Source organism: Quercus robur, chromosome 2 (assembly GCF_932294415.1).
Source record: "Quercus robur chromosome 2, dhQueRobu3.1, whole genome shotgun sequence".
In the NCBI taxonomy this organism is placed as follows: Eukaryota; Viridiplantae; Streptophyta; class Magnoliopsida; order Fagales; family Fagaceae; genus Quercus; species Quercus robur.
The window spans coordinates 46517806-46537358 of record NC_065535.1 but is presented as its reverse complement, the minus strand read 5'-3'; the positions used below and the strand labels follow the sequence as shown (position 1 = coordinate 46537358).

General features: G+C 37.7%; 2 long non-coding RNA genes across 4 annotated transcripts; both read right to left on the bottom strand.

Moving 5' to 3' along the window:
• Positions 1-449: 449 nt before the first annotated feature.
• On the bottom strand, positions 450-2351 carry LOC126706548 (uncharacterized). The gene is made up of 4 exons (XR_007648644.1): positions 1809-2351; positions 1561-1662; positions 1151-1478; positions 450-1069 (listed from the first exon to the last, which is right to left on the bottom strand). It is a non-coding gene; the product is annotated as an uncharacterized LOC126706548 (long non-coding RNA).
• A 4553-nt stretch (positions 2352-6904) lies between these two features.
• On the bottom strand, positions 6905-13514 carry LOC126713786 (uncharacterized). Of its 3 annotated transcripts, none has more exons than XR_007651431.1 (3): positions 12010-13514; positions 10939-10990; positions 6905-10082 (listed from the first exon to the last, which is right to left on the bottom strand). It is a non-coding gene; the product is annotated as an uncharacterized LOC126713786 (long non-coding RNA). The 3 variants fall into 3 exon arrangements; XR_007651432.1 differs by having other exon boundaries at positions 6905-10990; positions 12010-12074; positions 13238-13514; XR_007651430.1 differs by having other exon boundaries at positions 6905-10990; positions 12010-12074; positions 13280-13514.
• Positions 13515-19553: the final 6039 nt, after the last annotated feature.

The window sequence follows — 19553 nt, the reverse complement described above, 5'->3', positions numbered from 1 at the left end:
AGAAAGACCATAGGGAGCGATGGAATCCTTGAAATTAGGACCAAGCTTCCTAATCCAAGTGGAGACATCAGGAGGAAAATTTTCTGCCATTAGAGGACCTTAAAAAAGTGTTCTCTAAGTTGGAAATACGTTGGTGAGGGTTTCTGACTCAAACGACTACTTTTATACTTAAGTAAGTCAGTTAGGCTTTTTTAGATTTGCAGCCCACGTCCACAAAGTCAACCCTATGTACGCAAAGTCAAAGATGCGTATGCAGGCTCATCTCCACATACGCACGACGCTTGGCAGAAGCCCACATTCCCCTGTTTTAAGCAAAGTTTTTTCACTCCAAAGCATTCCTAAGATTTCTACAACCTAGAGAATCATTCAAGACACATTCCAAACACAAGATTGCAAGCATCAAAGAGGCAAAGTTGTATAGAAACATACAATTTATGATATATCTCGTAAGTTAAGTGCTAAGTTCCCAATCAAAAGCATAAATGTAAAAAGATGTTCTTAATACAATCCTTTGTCTCAAACTGAATTTAAATGTTGCTAAAAGGGAAAGAAAAATACTAAAAGCAAAAAAGAAGAAGAAAAAAGCTGTATTTTGTATGTCTATATGTGTTGTGACTACAGGAAATCAACAGTGTCACCTCTTCCTTGGTTGGTAGCTAGGAGTTGCCTCCGAGTCCTCCTCCTCACCACCATCATCGTCGTCATCATCATCATCATCACCACCGCCTGGGTGGGCCACTCCTCTAGGACCGTATAGCTCCCTCAAGTAGTTGGTCGCCTCCAACTTGAGATTCTTGGCTAGCCACACCAACTCCTCATGGTCTTGGATAGTGGGTTGTAGTTCAAGAAGGAAGGAATAGTGACTGAGACAAAAAGAGAAATTTGGCAAAAAGAGAAAGGACAAAGGGAAAAAAGAACCCATCGCTCAAGTGTTGGGAAGGAAAGGATAGCCCATGACATTAGGATTACGGGGCACGGCACGCTTTTGAGTAAAGCCATCAGGACCACAAGCATAGACTGTCCAAAGGAGGTGTGGAGGATTAATGGGCTCATCGGTAGTAGGTCCCCCCTGTTACAATTTCCCACATTAGAAGTCATGACAAACAAAGAAAAGGAAAAAAAGGAAAAGAAAAAGAGATTGAGCATATACTTAAACAGTAAGGGAAGGCATAAGGCAAGTGATGTTGAACTCCTCATAGTCCAACCCCTCAAAAAGTCACTCAACATAGGACGCCACTCCCCCACTTGTTGTACTCGGCATCAGTCATGTAGTGTGGGGCAAGCATGAACTTAGAAGGGTCCATCAGAATCTGTAGGTCATCCTTACCCACTAACTAGCACCTCACCCTCTCCGCCAAATATAACGCCATCAAGCGTACTCCTTCGAGGGGTCAGGTAATCTCTAAAGCAATTAGAGCGGCAAGCTCCAAGTCTTGAGTAGCAGGAAGGGGATGGCTAACCCATGGGGCCTAGTTTACCTATAATGGCACAAGGTTAGAAGAAGAGTATTCTAAAGGAAATACATGAAATAGCATGAACAACTAGAACTCTTAAACTTACCTTATCAGAAGTTAACCTCGCAAGGTGGGCCCTCACTTGAGGAAAATCCTTCAGAACTAGGTCGGTGCATGGAGTTATAAGACCATACCTAACAACCTACTGCTGCAAAAAGAAGCATAAACCACAGGTTAGATGCAAGATGAAAAATTGTAAGATGACAGATGCAAAAGATGACAGTTTTCGAGATAACACAATTTGCAAGACTACAAGCTATAAGTGAAAGTGCAAAGAATGAAAAGATAACTAACCTCAAGGAGCTTCCAAGGCCCCACCAGTTGTCGCAAGGTGCCCTGGCTGAGAGCATCAAAAGTGGAGTAGAGATAGGCAAGACATGCCTGCCCCCAGTTAGGCCTTTGTGCCTTTCCAAAGTCCTGAAAGAGGGTCAACCACCTCAACGACACCGTTTCCCACCATTGGTAAAAAGATAAGCCCCCAACAAGTGGAGAAGGAAAGCCCTAGCCATACAGACACACTCCTCCATGGTCCTCTATGGAAGGAACAAGTAATCCTACACCAATTCAAAGTAGTGGATGGTCTCAGTGGAGTATTTCCTCCCCAACATGTCGAGACCCAGCTGAATACTCAACGCACCATCCAAATTGATGATGGACCCTTCGAAGCTAAGACCGGTCATACGGTAAAAGTCGAACGGAGTCATCGTCATCTCCCACTCAGCAATATGAAAGGTGTGGATAGTATCCCACCACCTCTCAATGAGGCACTACACCAAGATAGCGCTCACAAACTATTTTGAAAGAAGACCAATGATAGAGCCTGCCTCCTGGATATAGCCCCTGATCCCCTATGAAAACAATTTATTATCTTTTAATTTGAGTAATAAGAGAACCATCCATTAATTATATTTGCTTATTATCATTATTTTTCTTCTTTTTTTTTTCCATGCCATGTAATTTTTGCCCATGACGTCCTCATAGGAATTTTCGCCATGCCCATGGTCTTTTCTCCTATCTTTTGCCTAGACCGCCCTTTCGGATTTTCAATCTAGTGGGGTTCTTTTTGCCTTAATTTTTGCCTAGGCCGCCATTTCGGTTTTTCAACTTAACAGACTTTTTTTCTTTTCTTTCTTTTTAAATGTTGTGTCTTCAGAGGCTATCCATGTTGATTGGGTGAAGCATCTCTTCTCCATCCAAATCTATAATTCTTGTAGCACCTCCCAACATGATTTTCTTGATAATAAAAGGCCTAGACCACCTTGGCTTCATCTTCCCCCTTGGATCGAAAGTTTCATCTCTAAACACTTTAGGACCAAGTCCCCTTCCTTAAGGTTTCTAGGTTTCACTTTTTTGTTGAATGCTCTAGCAACCCTCTTCTGGTACCCTTGTGCACGGTATTGCATCCTACCGATTTTTTCATCTATCTAAGCCAATTGTTCATAGCTTTCTTTCATCCAATCTTCCTTTAAGACCTTGGTTTCTACTAGCACTTTCAAAGATTGTATCTCTACCTTAATGGGAAGGACCTCCTCACATCCATAGACCAAAGAGTAAGGGATTACCCCAGTTGATGCACGGATAGAAGTTCTGTAACCCCATAAAGCAAATGGAAGTTTTTCGGCCCAGTCTTTGTATGTCACCACCATCTTGGCTAGGATGTTATTGATGTTCTTATTGACTGCTTCTACAGCCCCATTAGTCTGTGGTTGGTATGGTGAAGACATGTGATGCTTAACATTGTACAATTCCATGATCCTTCAAACCTCTCCCTCAAAGTGGGAGCCATTATCTGAGATGATCTCTTGTGGTACCTCGTACCGGCAAATGATGTTATTTTCTATGAACCGAGCCACATGCTTGACTTTCAATACAAAGTATAAGGCTATTTCCACCCACTTGGTGAAGTAGTCAATTGCCACTAGGATGTACTCGTGTCCATTCGAAGCCTTTGGGACTACCCTTCCAATCACATCTATGACCTAAACTGAGAAAGGCCAATGAGAGGTCATGCTGTATAGCTCGCTACATGGCACGTGGTTCAAGTTTGCATGTGTTTGGCAATCGTGGCAACTCTTCACAAAGTCTACACAATTAGTCTCCATTGTATTCCAATAGTACCCTATTCTTAGGATCTTTTTAGTTAACATTCTTCCATTCATGTGAGGACCATAAATTCCCTGATGAACTTCTTCCATAACCCTTTTAGCTTCCTCTTTCTTCAAACCAATGGAGATGTATACCATCATAAGACCTCCTATAGAGCTGTCCTCCACATAGGATATATTACATAGCCATCATCCTTATCGAACGACGTTCTCTCTTATTGGCGCCGCCAGGATACAACTATTTCCAAGAATTTCATGGTTATAATACCAAGGAACCCCTTCTTCTTCTATAGCCAAGACTAAAGACTCGATTTTTCCCTTGTGCACTAGTTCATAACTCTATTCAATCTCTAAGGGTCATATCCACGCTTCTTCAGGTATTTCAACCATGGAGGCTAAGGTAGCCATGACATCTGCAAACTGATTCTAAACTCTAGGGATGATGGTGTATTCAATCTTATCAAAGGTTTTGGTCAAGTCCTCTAAATATTGTTGATAAGGCTTTAAATGTTCTTCATTTACCTTCCATAATTTATGTGCTTGGGCTATAACCAAGGTTGAGTCTCCAGAGATCTCTGCTTCCTTTATCCCTAACTCTTGGAGAGCTTCCATTCGAACGATACAAGCTTCATATTCTGCCATATTATTAGTTGCCTCAAAGTTCAATTTAATAGCCAAAGGCATATAGGGTTCTCAACACAGAAATCTAATATTGTGCTTCCTTTGATCGTTCTTCTCGCCACATATTTCAAATCAAAGTTGGTGAATAGGATTAACCATCTCGAAAATCTTCCACTCAAAGCAGGTTTCTTAAATAGATACTTTAATGGATCCATTCTGCCTATTATCCATATTTGGAATGGTAGGATGATGTGTCTCAACTTCTGTACAACACATACTAGTGCAAAGCATGGCTTCTCTATAGGGGTGTATCTAGTCTCATAATCATGGAATCTTTTGCTCAAATAGTATACTGCCCTCTCATTCTTATCATCATCTTCTTGTGCAAGCATGCTTCCAACTGTATCTCCTATGATAGAAAGGTATAGTAGTAATGGCTTCCCGTGCTTTAGAGGCACTAGGATAGGTGGATGAAGAAGGTATTCCTTGACAAGTTCAAAGGCCTTCTAACATTCATCGTTCCATGCATGGGGTTCATTCCTCCTTAGGAGCTTGAAGATGGGCTTACAAGTAGAGGTCAGTTTGGCAATGAATCACAGCTGATGTATTGTAGCCGATCTAGGAATCCTCTTATTTCCTTCTCACTCTTGGGTGGAGGCATCTCCAATATGGCTTTGATCTTGAATGGGTCAACTTCTATCCTTCTATTACTTACTAAAAAGCCTAGCAATTTCCCAACTGTTACTCCAAAGGTACACTTTTGGGGGTTCAACCTCAATTTATATTTGTTAATCCTCTCGAAGAATTTCCTTAAGTTAATGATGTGACCCTCTCTATCTTTGGATTTCACAATCATGTCATCAACATATACTTCAACCTCATTATACATCATGTCATTTAACAAAGCTGTGGTCATCCTTTGGTAAGTTGTGATAGGCCACAAACTGAATGACTCATTGTGATAGAAATTAATTAATTAATTAGCCAAGTTATTAATTAATCAATTTATCATGCAAACGCATGGTAGTACAAACAAATCACCAATAAACTAATTAAGCAGTGGAAAATAAATAATACGGTGATTTGTTTACGAATGAGGAAAACCTAACGGAAAAAACCCCACTGGGTGATTTTCAGGTCACCACTCCTGAAACTCCACTATTATCACAACAAGCGGTTACAAGTAAAGGAATCCCAAGTACCTTACTAACCTATAGTTGAACCCTTACCCCAATACCCAATTGGACTTGTTCTGTAGTGACAGTTCCCCTTTTTGATGCACGACTCCAAAGTACATGACTAACCAATTGCGCGGATCCCAGTACGTGACTTCAATCACCAACTAAGAAGATTATTGGTTGCAAAGTTCTTCAGTTCATCCACACGATGAAGATCAAGAAGATGCTTGGTCACAAAACCCTACGGTGCACATACACAGCAACTTCTTCAAGAGAAAGAGATGAACTAGGGCAAGAACTTCGTCTCCGGTCACAATTTGCTTGAACAGAGTTTGCTCAATGCTTATGCAACTTGTGAACTGCTTGACGGGCCTTAAAACAATCCTTTTATATGTCTAGGGTTAGGAGAAAAGAAAGCCCAAAAACATATTCACGGATCCCAAGAAAATCATATTTGAATTCTGAAATTCTTAAACCTCGACAGATAGGAGGTGTCGAGCAGCTGTCGAGCAGGTGTCAAGCACACCAGTCTTTGAACAGCTTTCTTAAGCTTGATAGATGCAGTTGTCGAGTTTTAATGAATTTACACTATCAACTTGTTTTCTTGGACAGACTTGAAGGCTTCAACACTTGATCTTGAAACATGGTTTCTTGAAGTATTTAAACGCATCCTAAATCTACCCAAATACAAGTAAAGTGCGTTTTGTCAAAGGATAAGCCAATTACATAAAGTAATGACATATATTCTTAACATGTGAAACACATATGTCCTAACAAGTTGCTCCTGCATTCTTGAGCCCAAATGGCATTACCGTATAATAATAGATTCCCCAATCTGTGGTGAAGGTGGTCTTCGTCATATCCCTAGGAGCCATCTTGATTTGGTTATATTTTGAGAAACCATCCATGAAAGACATCAAGGCATTACCGGTCGTGTTATCCACTAGGACATCTATGTGGGGAAGAGGGAAATCATCCTTAGGGCAAGCTTTATTCAAACCCCTAAAATCCACACACATCATTACTTTTCCATCCTTCTTTGGTACGGGCATAACATTGGCTATCCATTCAGCTTGGTGTATGGGTTTGATAAAGCTTACCTTCAATTGCTTTGTGACCTCTTCTTTGTTCTTTGGAAGCCATTCAGTTCTCATACGCCTCAACTTTTTCTTGATGGGTACCATGTGAGCATGAGTATTAATGTGGTGTTAGGCTATCTCGGGATCGATGCCGGGCATATCTTTATAGGACCATGCAAACAATTCTTGAAATTTTGTGAGAAGCTTTTTGAGATCTTTTCTCTCTTTTTCACTTAGGGTTGAACCAATTTTAATTAAGCGTGGATTCTCATCATTACCCAAATTAAGGGTTTCAAAAGTTGGTTCCAAAGGTTCAATTTTCTTTTCAAACTATTTATTAATTTCATTTTCAAATTCATTAGAATCATTTAAATGCAGAATTTCAATATTATGGGACACATCAAAACAAGCCAAATAAGAATTCATTTTATTTAAAATGTTGAAAAGTACATTGGAACTTGCATTACAAAATTTCTTTCCCTCATTCTTAGAAAACCCAACCCAAGTCCAATTATTGAGGTGCCCCTTGATGAATTCTATCCTTCCTCCTCTTTAGCGTGTGCTACTTTCCTTTTCGTCCTCCTCTTCGAACAAAGTCTTCAATTTAGTGGACTAGTCTTCATCTTTTAGAGGCCCCCACTTGCGTATAGCTTTAGTTTTGTCATACAGAAGTTCACCTTCATTGGGGAGATCTCTTCCTGCCTTGTTAAGAAACTAGTCGCCATCGTCTTCACTCCAATAGCTAATTACTCCATCATCTCCTTCCTCCCCCTCATCTTGGGTCAGCACAAGGTATTGATCATCATTAGAAGGAGGGTCTATGTCACGTTCAAGCATGAAGTGAGCTGGGTTGACTTGATTTGCTTCTGCCATCAAGGTCCATTTTGGCCAGTCATGGTCTTCTCATGATCCTTTACTTCCTAATTTAGGGAAATCGTTGACGTGGGCCCTTCTGAAGGTCCATGGTCCGAGAGTGCTTCTCAGTTGTGTCACGAATTCTGGTAGAAAAAAGCGAACCTTTCCTTCGGTCATCATTCGATCGATGTCTTCTTAAGTCAACATCGTGGCACGTGGAAAACTAAGAGGGCCCAACGAGTTTTAGTAAATACATGCCCCAAAAAAAGAAAAGAGTTCTCTTTTAGATGTTCTTGGAAAGTCTTCAAGTCCATTTTAGTGAAGGCCTAATTACAAAATCGCTTTCTTTCCTCTCATGAACCTTGCCCCTTGTTTCATTTAGGCTTTAGTCCATTTTACAATAATGCTTTCATCTTACTCTCATGGGCTTTCATTAGAATGTACTTAGAGATTTTCGACTCTTTGTCTCAAATATGGGCCTACAATGTATTCATCACCTTTCGGCTCTTCTTTCTCATTTTATTTATCATTATTTTTTTACCTTCTAGCTAGAATATATTGTAGCCTTTCCTTCAAAGTCCATGAATTTCTCATTATTTGGGCTTAGGCATGCAACAAAGAGGCCCAAGATTAGGGGATTTCATTTTGACTTTATGGAACATTGGATGCCGAGTCCATAACATACTTGCTACCTTAAGTCCAAGGTCCTCTTTTTCAAAAGGCCTTTTTATTTTGGCTTATGAGAGCAATTAGGCTATAGTCTTATGAACCTTTCAAGTTAAGATATACCTTTGGAATTTAGGATAAACCTCTTATATGTGAGAACATCTTTTCTTTTATCCTAAAAATTTTAGGGTATGCCATAACTTTTGGGTCATCCTTCAATTTTATATCTTATATTTGTTCTTTAGAGTTAGGTGACCACAAGATATATGGTTGAACAAACAAGAGATATAAAGGGTATCCACTTTTGATGAGATCTAGGATCTTTCTAAGTGTGGGTAGGTTCCTTAGAGCTAAAAGGATAGATAAGTAGGCCACTCACAACTAGGTGGGCCATGATTCCAACCGAGGGCCTAAGTGGACCTTTGCGAATTAGTGCAAACCGTTAACGTACTCAAAGCCCATCATAGGCAATGGCACACATTGTGAGTTGATGGGATGAACTTCAAAAGACTTTGGCTTGAATGGAGTGTACTCATCTTCCCAATTATCACCAATCGAGATAAAGGGACAAATAACCAAGTGAAGTGTGTGCAAACAAATATTAAACAAGCCTTTATTAACATTAAAAAATAGGACACATTAGAATCAAACTCTATATCCCTAGTGGAGTCGCCACTATGGGCGCAAGGCGTGGTCGCTTTGAGGAGTACGCCTTGGCCGAGTGGATTGGGGCAGAGAAACAAGGAGTTGCCACCTAGTTTTATGGTCTAGGAACCATGAATATAGCGTCCTTACGTGGAAGGACTAGTCTTACTACCAAAGTATGGGTTCGAAGTTTAGGTACGGTCTTGGGAAGGTGTTAGGCACCCAAAACCACCTGACCCGTGGGTCAGCTTCCACTCAATTGTGTCCTACGTCTTAATCTTATTAAAGGCACATTCAACATTGCATCTAACTCACACACACACACTAGCATACAACATAGCATTTCATCCCAAAGACCTAACATTCATCTATCATGCTCATCAACCAACCATAGCATACATCTGTAGAAAGTGAAATTTTCTACCAATCATAAATTGCCACGTCAGACCACAAAATTCATGTAGTACATTTAAAGCGGCTAATTACAAGAAGTCACGTATTATTTAATGGGTGTCATTATCATTATTCAAAGACCAATGAAAATATTCCAAGTGTTAAAGAATAAAAATTACAAAGAATACTTGAGAACCAATCAAATGTTAGCTCATGTTAATTTATATGACATAAGCAGTCTAATTAAAGGCTAAAATGTGTTATTTTAAATTAAAGCACTATGGCTAATCAAATAATGTAATGTGTCCCTTGGAGAACAAGGCATAAAGTCCCTCCATGTAAATTATGACACATGTCATTAATGATAGTCAATCGTGTGTTATCACAACTCTCTAGGACTCCTATAAATAAAGACCCTTCTCAGTCTTACAGGGGATTTAGAAATATTCAGAAGTTTTGAAGCTCTGCCGGAATCAAGCTCCAAAACTTCTAAGAAAATCAAGAACTTCAACCTTCGAGTACGAAGAACATTCAAAGCAAAAGCATTCAAGTCATCCTTCTCGATCTCAAAGCTCATTGTAATCAAGCTCAAAAGCCTCCATAAACACTAAGAGACTACAAATTAGTGAAGCTCTATGGATCCAAGCCTCCAAACCCCCAAAGAACTTTCACTACAAATCTTCAAAGATGAAGAACATTCATCCAAATCATTCTTCCAAGTCTTAAAGTTCTACTGGAATCAAACTTCAAAGCCTCCAAAAACTTCAATGACTTTGATCCATCAAAGTTTTATCAGATTCAAGTTCTAAAGCCCCGAAGAACTTCCACCATAAATCTTCGAAGATCAATAAAATTTGAAGAACCCATGAAGAACGCAAAGAACAAGAAATCCCTAACAAATGCACAGCCAGAGATTCATCACAATTTCATTCCAAAGATCTTTCAATCCACTTTCCAATCCAAGTGGAGGACATCTTGTGTTCAAGTCAAGACTACATCGACGCAATACTTGAATTGAAGACTTTTCTAAGGAGATCAAATCAGGAGATTATTCTATTGTATTAGAATCTAAACATAGAGAATTATACCTACAAATTCTTCAATACAAATTTACACTTGTAAAACATTGTCAATTGTTTGATTTTCAAACTTGAGATTTTGTATTTACAACATCTATCATGGCAAATAACTTATTCAAACAAGGTAACAAGTGTACATGGGAGAAACACAAGCATGGCAAGATTCAAATAAACATGTGAGAACAAATCATCCAAATGAACACATTCATATTCATCATCAAACATATACCCAGCGCATGTTCATGTGAATGCATGACTTACCTCGCTTACCTCACTGTATCACAGCACCTATGGCATTAATGCATGATCATATTTATGCATGTTCATGGTATCAAAACAAGAAACAAAGAGAAAACCCTAATCTAGCGTGTTAGAGACAAACAAGCAAATAAACAAAGGAATAGAGGTTTAAAAACATACAAGAAGACCAAAACAGAGGCATATTATATGAAAGAAGCAAAGAAACAGAAGCAAATAGACTCAGAATAGGATTTTTGGGCACGAGTATACGTGCACATACATAAGCCTGCGTACGCATGCCAGTTGTATGTGTGTGCATACTTCAAGGTTGCGTACGCATGTAGAAGCATATGCACGTAGACACGCCCAGAAGAACCCTAACCCAGAAAGCAAGAATGGAAACTAAAAGAACAACGAAATCTTACAACCTAGCATACTTTTAAAAAAGAAAAGAATTAAAACCTAAACTAAAACAAACATATTAACACATAAACAAAGCAAAGAAATAAGATTAAAAGCAAGATTAAATGCAGAAATGGAAGAGAAGAGGTTAGAACATATACCTCAAAACAAAAGCTCCTTTCGCTTGATTTTGGCCATTCTCCTCAGTCAAATCTATTCACAACCAAGCAAAAATGATTAGTAAACTTTAAAAACTCGAGGATCAAAACCAGAAAAGGTCCCAATCAAAATAAAATTGACTTGAGGATGTTTTATGAAAAACTCCCTCTTTGATTCACTGTTTCTAGTGAATCTTAGGTTTTCCCTTAGGATTTTCTATGTGTTTTGAAAATGTGTCATGTATGGCATATATAGTGAGAAAATAGGGGTTTGGAATGGCTCCCAGACGATGTGGGATTCGTTCCAAACCTCAACATTAATGTAAAAAACTTGCCTTTCATAGGTTTCTGAAACCCTAACTACATGTGCAGGTTTGTGCTTGCGTACGCATGCATTAGACCTGCGTACATAGGTTCTGGCCTGCATACGCAGGCCGAGGGTTTTCTTGGCCTTTTATTTTCCAAAACTATATTTATTTGCTCATAAGAAGTTATATTTTCCATTTTAACATCTCTCAAGTCAATTTGTAATCTGATTGGGCCCTAAACCAACCTTGGGCCTTAGAATTTCAGCATCATTGGGGAACGGAGGCTCAAGTCGTAAGGGGTACAAAATGTAGTGTCTAGAATGTTGGGGGCTGAAACCATTGTCAAAGAATATAGATAGTGGATTGGAAAGTGGAGACAGAGGAGAAGACAGCGATGATTAAGTGTAATGGTGGGAGATTGGGCTCCACAATAGCTAGGCAGTGGTTGCTGGTCATCTTGCTAGAGAGAGAGAGAGAGAGAGAGTAGAGGGAAGAGTCGAAGAAGAGGTCGGGTAGAAAATCATAAGGTAAAAAATCAATTTTTCTAAAAATTAAAAAATGTCTACGTGGAAATTTGTGAGACCTCCAAAATCTTATGTGTCACAACCTAAGGAAGTCAACTAATGGTCAAATGTCTTTGGTTCACTAACCCGTGTGATGCATAGGAAAGCAATAGAATATGAATTATTAATTAATCTTTGTTTATTTTCTACAATCAAAGCAAATGGGAAAAAAATTTCAACAATGAAAGAAGAATTTAAGCTACCACTTATGCAATGTTGTTGACAGTGCCAAGCAACCTTAAATTTTTAATTTTGTTGCCTTAGTAACCTAAACATGCACAAAACAAAAACATGAGACAAACAGATGGAATTGATTTGAATTTTTTCACAAAGTTTGAAAGCATAGGATACCTTACGTTAAGTTTTGTGAATGTAATACCTTATGTTTTGTGAAAGTGAGGGTCATTTTGATATCTTTTAGTAGCAAATAGATATCTAAAGTAATTAGAAATAAAGCAAATAGATATCTAACTCCCATCACAAAGAATGAATACTGCACATTAGTATCTAATTCTCATCACAAAGAATGAATGTTGCACATTAGGATTCCAATCTCAAAAATCTCTATCCTTTATACGAAACATTCAATTACTCAATGAAAAATATCATTTAAACAAAAATTTAAATAAAAATTAGGATTCCAATCCTCAAATAATCAATAAAGAATTAAATTTCAATTTCTAGGATTCCAATCTCCTAAACAACATGAACCCAGATAAAATTCACAATATCAAAGTCAAAACAAATGAAAACGCCTAAGAAACAAAAACCTTGTGTAGTAGCCTCGATTGATGGCTATTTCGTACTGGATCTGTAGTTTCAATTCAAGTGTTTATCAAAAATTTTAAAATTTTCATCAATCTTTGGATCAGATTTTTTGCATAACTTACTAATTGTATAGTCACCCTATTTCCAAATTTAGACACCACAATAAACACAACTGTGATTAAGTTGCATATGTTGCATAAGATAGTTAAGCTCTACCAATAGATTGCCAATAAATTGTACCTTTGAAAGGTGCCTGACCCATTTGCAAGATTTTCATAAGTTTAGTCTTGTGATACTCCAAAGCAAAGTCTGAACACTAACATCCTATGCAAACTTAACAGAATGCATATGTTCCTAATAACAATCATCTTCAAACTACATGCCCTAATCACCTTTCCTTGATAATCACAAATATTAGCCACCAAACCAGCATAAGAACAATTAGAGAGCACATAAGCTTATGCATGAAATATATTCTATAATTGATGGAATTTTTTAGATAAATATTAGCCACCAAACCGACATCAAATCTACTGCATCTAGTGATTCATTGTGTACTAATAATTGATGAAAAATTTTAAATAGTAATAATTTATATTAATCAAAAGAGTTCTGGATTATCACTATCGAACCAAGAATAGAAAAGCTAAAGAGAAAACAAACCTTGGTTCTCACGCGCAACATAATTTTTTTTTTTTAAATTACCTTGCCGACACAAAATTGAAAGATTGGGTGATTTTGTAAGAAGATGTCAGATGGTGAATGGAGTGTATCTACTGGGTTTGTATTTGAGTTTGCCATGAGAACTGTGTTTGGCTTTGAGGGGGCTGACAGGGAGGTAGATGTGAGAGGTGAAGGCACTACATGATGGAGAGAGAGGTGGGAGGTGAAGGCTATGAAAGAGGGAGGGAGGTAGAGGTAGATCATTGAAATGTGAAAAGGACAGAATCATATTCTTTTTTCTTAAAATGTATATATAGATTAAATAAATAAATAAAAATTACTAATGTGGAAAATTGTGGAGACTCTAAAGCTTATGTGGCACAACCTAAGGAACTCAACCATTGGTCAAACGTCTTCGGTTTTATAGTATATATAGACTACTCACTAACCCATGTGGATGCACAAGGATAGCTATTGAAAAAGTTCTAGGAAAAAAAACCATTATTTTTGAGTTGGAGTAGCAAGCAAAAATGCATGAAAATTAAAAAAAAAAAAAATGACATTGAAAGAAATAGCACAAAGTTTTATTAGTTAGGAAGAAGAAAATAATGTTGTTTTATTTAATAGTTTTTTGTGGGAAGGAATAAGAGGCAGGATGTTGCGTCTTTAGTTTAGTTTGTGTTGTGTATATATATATGTGTGTGTGTGTGTATAATTATAAGATATGTTGTAATATTATGCCAAAAGGTGCCTATTGAAAGGTCATAACCCTTCAAATTTAATATACCAAAATGTGTCTATTAAAATGTCATAACCCTTTATATTGGATATACCAAAAGGTGTCTATCGACCGAAAAAGTGTCTATTTAATGAAAATGTGTTTATTGATCGAAAAGATGCCTATTAAATGAAAATGTGTCTATTGAATGAAAATGTACCCATTAAATGAAAATGTGCTTATTGAATTAAAATGTGTTTATTGACTGAAAAAGTGCCTAATGAATGAAAAAGTGTCTATTAACCGAAAATGTGCCTATTGAAAATGAAAAGGCACAACTGTTCAGTGTTTTTAAATATATATATACGAGGCATTAATTTATGTAGCCATGTAGCACAATAAAGAGTGGTCAACAAAAATTCAAACATTTCGGTTTTATATTATATTATATATATATTTTCCAAAGCTTATAAAATTTGTTTTATAACAAAAATAATTCTTTTAAATTATTATTCAAAATTCTTTTAGAATATTATTTTTTTGCTGAATAACAACTTTATTGCTCAACTTGAATAGGGGAGAAACAAAAGGATCCTGGCCTAGCCTATCTCTAATCATAGCTTGAACAATAGAAGCTAGCAAATTAGAGATGGGAACATGCCCGAACCAATTTACAAAAGTTGCCCACTGGGCTATAAGATGGGCTAAAGAATTGCCCTCTCTAGAAACAAAAAGAAAAATATACATTTTCAAAAAACTTTACAAAATACAAAATATCATCAATAAATGGTTTAATGCTCCAATTAGGGGGGCAATCTAGATTCCTCAAAGGACCAATGACGTTCAACACATCACCTTCCAAAATTATTTTCTTATTACCTTCAATAATAGCATATTTAATGGCACATAGCACAGCCTTTGCTTCCCCAACAAGAGAGTCTCCAGGAGTTGATTAACCCAAGTTGAGATAAGCCTACAAGAAGCATCTATGCTCACAACAACCACTGTTATTTTCTCCACCTGAATTGCTGCATCAAAATTGATTTTGATCTAATTGGCTTAAGGTGGGGACCATTGAATTTTCCTAGATGGTTTTAGAAGTTGCAATCTCCAAGATTGTTTATGCTCTTGGAAAATCTTATGGATTTGCCTTGCTAGCTTAACCAAATTGCTTTTGGTTCCTTCCACTCTGGCTATGTTTCTAGACATCCAAATTTGATCACAAAGAAAGGCAGCATATAGTTGGAAATCTCTAGCAGCCTCTTCATCCAAACCCAACTTAGTTTTTGGGTTTAGAATGACTTAAATCCAATCCACCATGGAGAAGGATGATAGCTTGTTCAATATTAAGAGCCAAGGAGCTAGTAGCCACACCTGAGCAACCCAATCACATTGCAACATCAGATGTTCCAACGATTCAGTAGCATTACTACACAAATAACATTCTAGAGAGGGGAGGGGGAACTGATTGTTAAGAACAGAGCAAGTTGGGAGTATATTCCAGCACATTTTCCATTAGGGATGGCAATTTTTCCCCGCCCCGCTTAACTCGCCCTTCCTTGCTTCGCCCCGTGCGGGTTTTCCCCGCCCCGCCTCACGTTACTAAGGGTTATAATTGTAAATTTTTCATACCTTAAAACCCTACTATTTAAATAACCATATCAATATTAGCTTATTTTATTCTACCCAATGTGGTTCTTTGCCTTTATTTTGTTATGTGTTATACCATGAGATTTTTATTTTTTATTTTTTTTATATGATTTTCTTGTTAAATACTTGGATATATTATTCAATTTTTTCTAAAAATTGATTTGATTTGATGGGATAAATTTAGTTGTAATTTTAAGTATATTTTTATTAATGAAATAGGTTTCATTAAAAAAATTGTACTAGTTGTAGAGCAAATTAACAAAAGGTAAAGTTTTATGAGGTGGGGCGGGGCTTCGCGGGGCCCCAAGGGGCTGGGATGGGGTGAGAAAATTTTCCCCGCCATGCGGGACGGGGCGGGGATGGGGCAAGACAAAACCATACGGGGCGGGGACGAAGACCCCATCCTTCGACCCCGCCCCATTGCCATCCCTATTTTCCATAGAAGATTTTTTTAGTCTAGCATATACCTTGAGTTTCCACAAATCTTCCCAATCTTTTTCCTGCATACATGGGTGGTTTGGAGAGTTAGAAACTATGATGGCATTGTAGGCTGATTTTACTGCAAACTCACCAGATGGGGTTAAGCACCAAAATACTTGGTCTTGTTGGGCTATATGGGGTAACTGAATATTTAAAATTTTGATTACTATGAGTGGCTCAAATAAAGATATCAATTTTCCTCTATGCCATTGTTTAGTATCACGATCAATTAAATCTATCATAAGATGCACATCCATGGAAATCCCACTTTTTGCTTGGGGAATAAACCTAGGTTCATTAGGGATCCATGGGTCTTCCAAAATCCAAGTATTTAACCCATTGCCAATTCTATAGCACATCCTTTTTTTAATGACATTTCCGCGTTCAAAGATGCTCTTGGAAGCCTAAGACACCCCTTTTGGCATAGGCATTCTCATGAAATTTTTATTTCGAACATATTTCTTCTTGAAAACTTCAATCCACAATTTGTCAGAATTAGAGACTACTTCCTATGTCATTTTCGCTACCAAAGCTTTGTTCATATCTGTTATTTTTTTGAGACCTAGCGCACCTACCCCTTTTGGGATGCAAATAGAATCCCAACTTTTGAGGCAACAAACCTGCTTATTCTCCTCTGTATTGCCCTTACTAAATTTTTTATTATTAGCATCTAACTTTGAACATACTTGAGATGGCAGGATAAGAGATGAAGCTTGATAGACTGGAATTGATGAAGCCACTGAGGGTATTAGAGTGGTTCTACTAGCTTAAGAGAGAGTTTTCATTTTCCAACCTTGAAGCCTTTGCCTGACTTTTTCAATCACTTCCTCCACTGCTGCTTTTTTATCTCTACCCGATATAATAGGAATGCCAAGATATTTTTCCTTCCTATTCGAGGCATTGATACCTATGGAATTGGCCAAGCGTGTTTTAAGGCTATGTGGGGTATTTTTGTTGAATATAATAACTGACTTTGTAAAATTAACCTTTTGTCCAGACCATTCAGAAAATATTTCCAAGCAATATTTGATTTTCTCCAAATTTTCCTCATTGTCAAAGGCAAAAGTAAATAAGTCATCTGCAAACTGCAGGTGGGTTATAGGCATCAAGTCCCTAGCAAGCTTAAATCCTTTGATTCCATTACTATAGGCTTCCCTTTCAATCAACCGGGCTAAGACCTCCGCAGCAAGAACAAAAAGAAAAGGAGAAAGGGGATCACCTTGCCTCACTCCTCTCTATGACTTGAAGAAACCATATGGACTTCCATTGATGAGAATGGAAAAGGAAGTTGTTGAAACACATTGCATTACTCATTGGATCCAAGAGTTAGGAAATCCAAAACATTGTAAGACTTTTTCCAAAAATCCCCATTCCAATTTGTCGTAAGCCTTTTCCATATCTATTTTAAGAGTCATCCAACTTGTTTTTCCTTTCTTGTTTTTCATTGCATGAAGGATTTCTTGTGCCAAGAACGTATCTTCTTGTATTTTCCTACCCAGTATGAATGCTATTTGCCATGGGGAAATCAATTTACGTAAAATCTGCTTGATCCTATTGGCAACGATTTTGGATATTGTTTTATATAGCACATTACAAAGGCTGATTGCCCTGTATTAGTTTACAGATGCTGCATTGCTGCCTTTGGGGATAAGAACAATAAATGAGTGATTGATCTCTTTCAACATGTAACCCCAGGTAAAAAAAACTCGAGATTGCTTCAAATATTTCTCTTCCAATGACATTCCAATAAGTCTTGAAGAAAAGGGTTGACATCCCATCTTGACCAGGGGCATTGTTGGATCACACACTAAACATAGCAGTAAGTCTTGAAGAAAAGGGCTGACATCCTATCTAGACCAGGGGCATTGTTGGATCCCACACTAAACACAACTTTTTTTTTTTTTTAATTTCATCTGTTGAGGGCAGACCAGTTAACATCTCAACATCTTCGTGGGACAGTGAAGGGGTGACAAGTTCTTCAAAATTGTTTGGGATTGAAGGGTTAGAGGAAGTGAATAGATCAATAAAAAAAATTCACAAAGCATTCACCAATTTCGTCCCTGCCTAAAATCCAATTCCCATGCTAGTTCTTTAAAAAGTCTATCGCATTCCTTCTTCTTCTAACAATTGTTGAAAGGTGAAAAAAGTTTAGTATTTAGTTCTGCTACCACTGCCCATTTGATCCTTGATTTCTGTCTCCATAATGTTTCCTTCTTGATCAACCACTCATGAAGTTCTAAATTTATAGTAGCTTCTTTCACCAAATTTTCTGAAGTTGGTTCTTCCTTTTGAACTTGCTAAAAAAGATCCCATTTCTCTTTAATTTTAGTATGGATATTTCCAAACCATTCTCTATTCCATTTTCAGAATTCATTTTTTGTTTCTTGGATCTTCTTGCAGACTTCAAACATTGGGGTTCCATTTAAACTTTCTTTCCAAGCTTTCTCCACCACAAAGGAGCTAGTCTAATCTCTTGTCCATGCTTCCACAAATTTGAATGGTCTCTTGAATTGTCTTTGTTCACCTTCTGAAATCAAAATAATAGGGGAGTGGTCAGATAAGGAGGCTGGGATGTGTTAAACAGTGGCTCTGGGGAAGATTAGTCTCCATCTCTTATTTGCAAAAGCTCTGTCAAGCCTTTCCTTAATATTTGCCAAGCCCTCTCTTTTGTTAGACCTTGTATATGGGTTTCCAGAAAATTACAAGTCAATAAAGCCACTTTTTTCAATCACTTCATTTGGACCCCCCTTGGAGGACTACAACCGGCCTAGCCCCTTATTTATCTGCTTGAGTGAAAACATGATTGAAGTCCCTAATGCAAAGCCATCCCCCTTTAAAGGAATCCCCCACTTTCTCCACTACATCCCAAAAAAGGGCCTCTGTTATTTTTATTGGGAGGACTATATACAAAGGATAATAACCATGGTTCATTCACCAGGTCAAAGAATATTAAACCATTAATCACATTACTACATTTTGAAGTAATCTCAAGGTCAATAACATTTTTCTAGCCAACAACTAGACCACCCTTCTCTTAGGATTGACATATTCCAAATTATAAAACCCCACAGATTCAAAAAATTTCTTAAATTTGCCAATGGGAACCTTAGTTTTAGATAAGAAGATTACATCTGGACCAATATCCCTTATTAATGCTCAAAGGGTTCTTTTTGCCAAGGCCCGAGCCAAGCCACAACAATTCCAAGATGGGACAATCATCGCTAGGGTAGGGGCATGATAAAGCCCACCTCCTTAGCCATTTTGGATTTAGGGGAAGATAAATTGAGAGAAGTTTAAGAGTTATCAGGGCTTACCACTTGTGGAGAGGTGTATTAATGGAGATATGATCGATTTTTGGATAGTGCTCTCATATTCTTCTTACCTCTGAGACTGTTCCTGTTAAGGACTTCCATTTGCATTTTTTCATTGGGACCAACAATTTGTGGGTTAGTTTTAAGCAAACCAAAC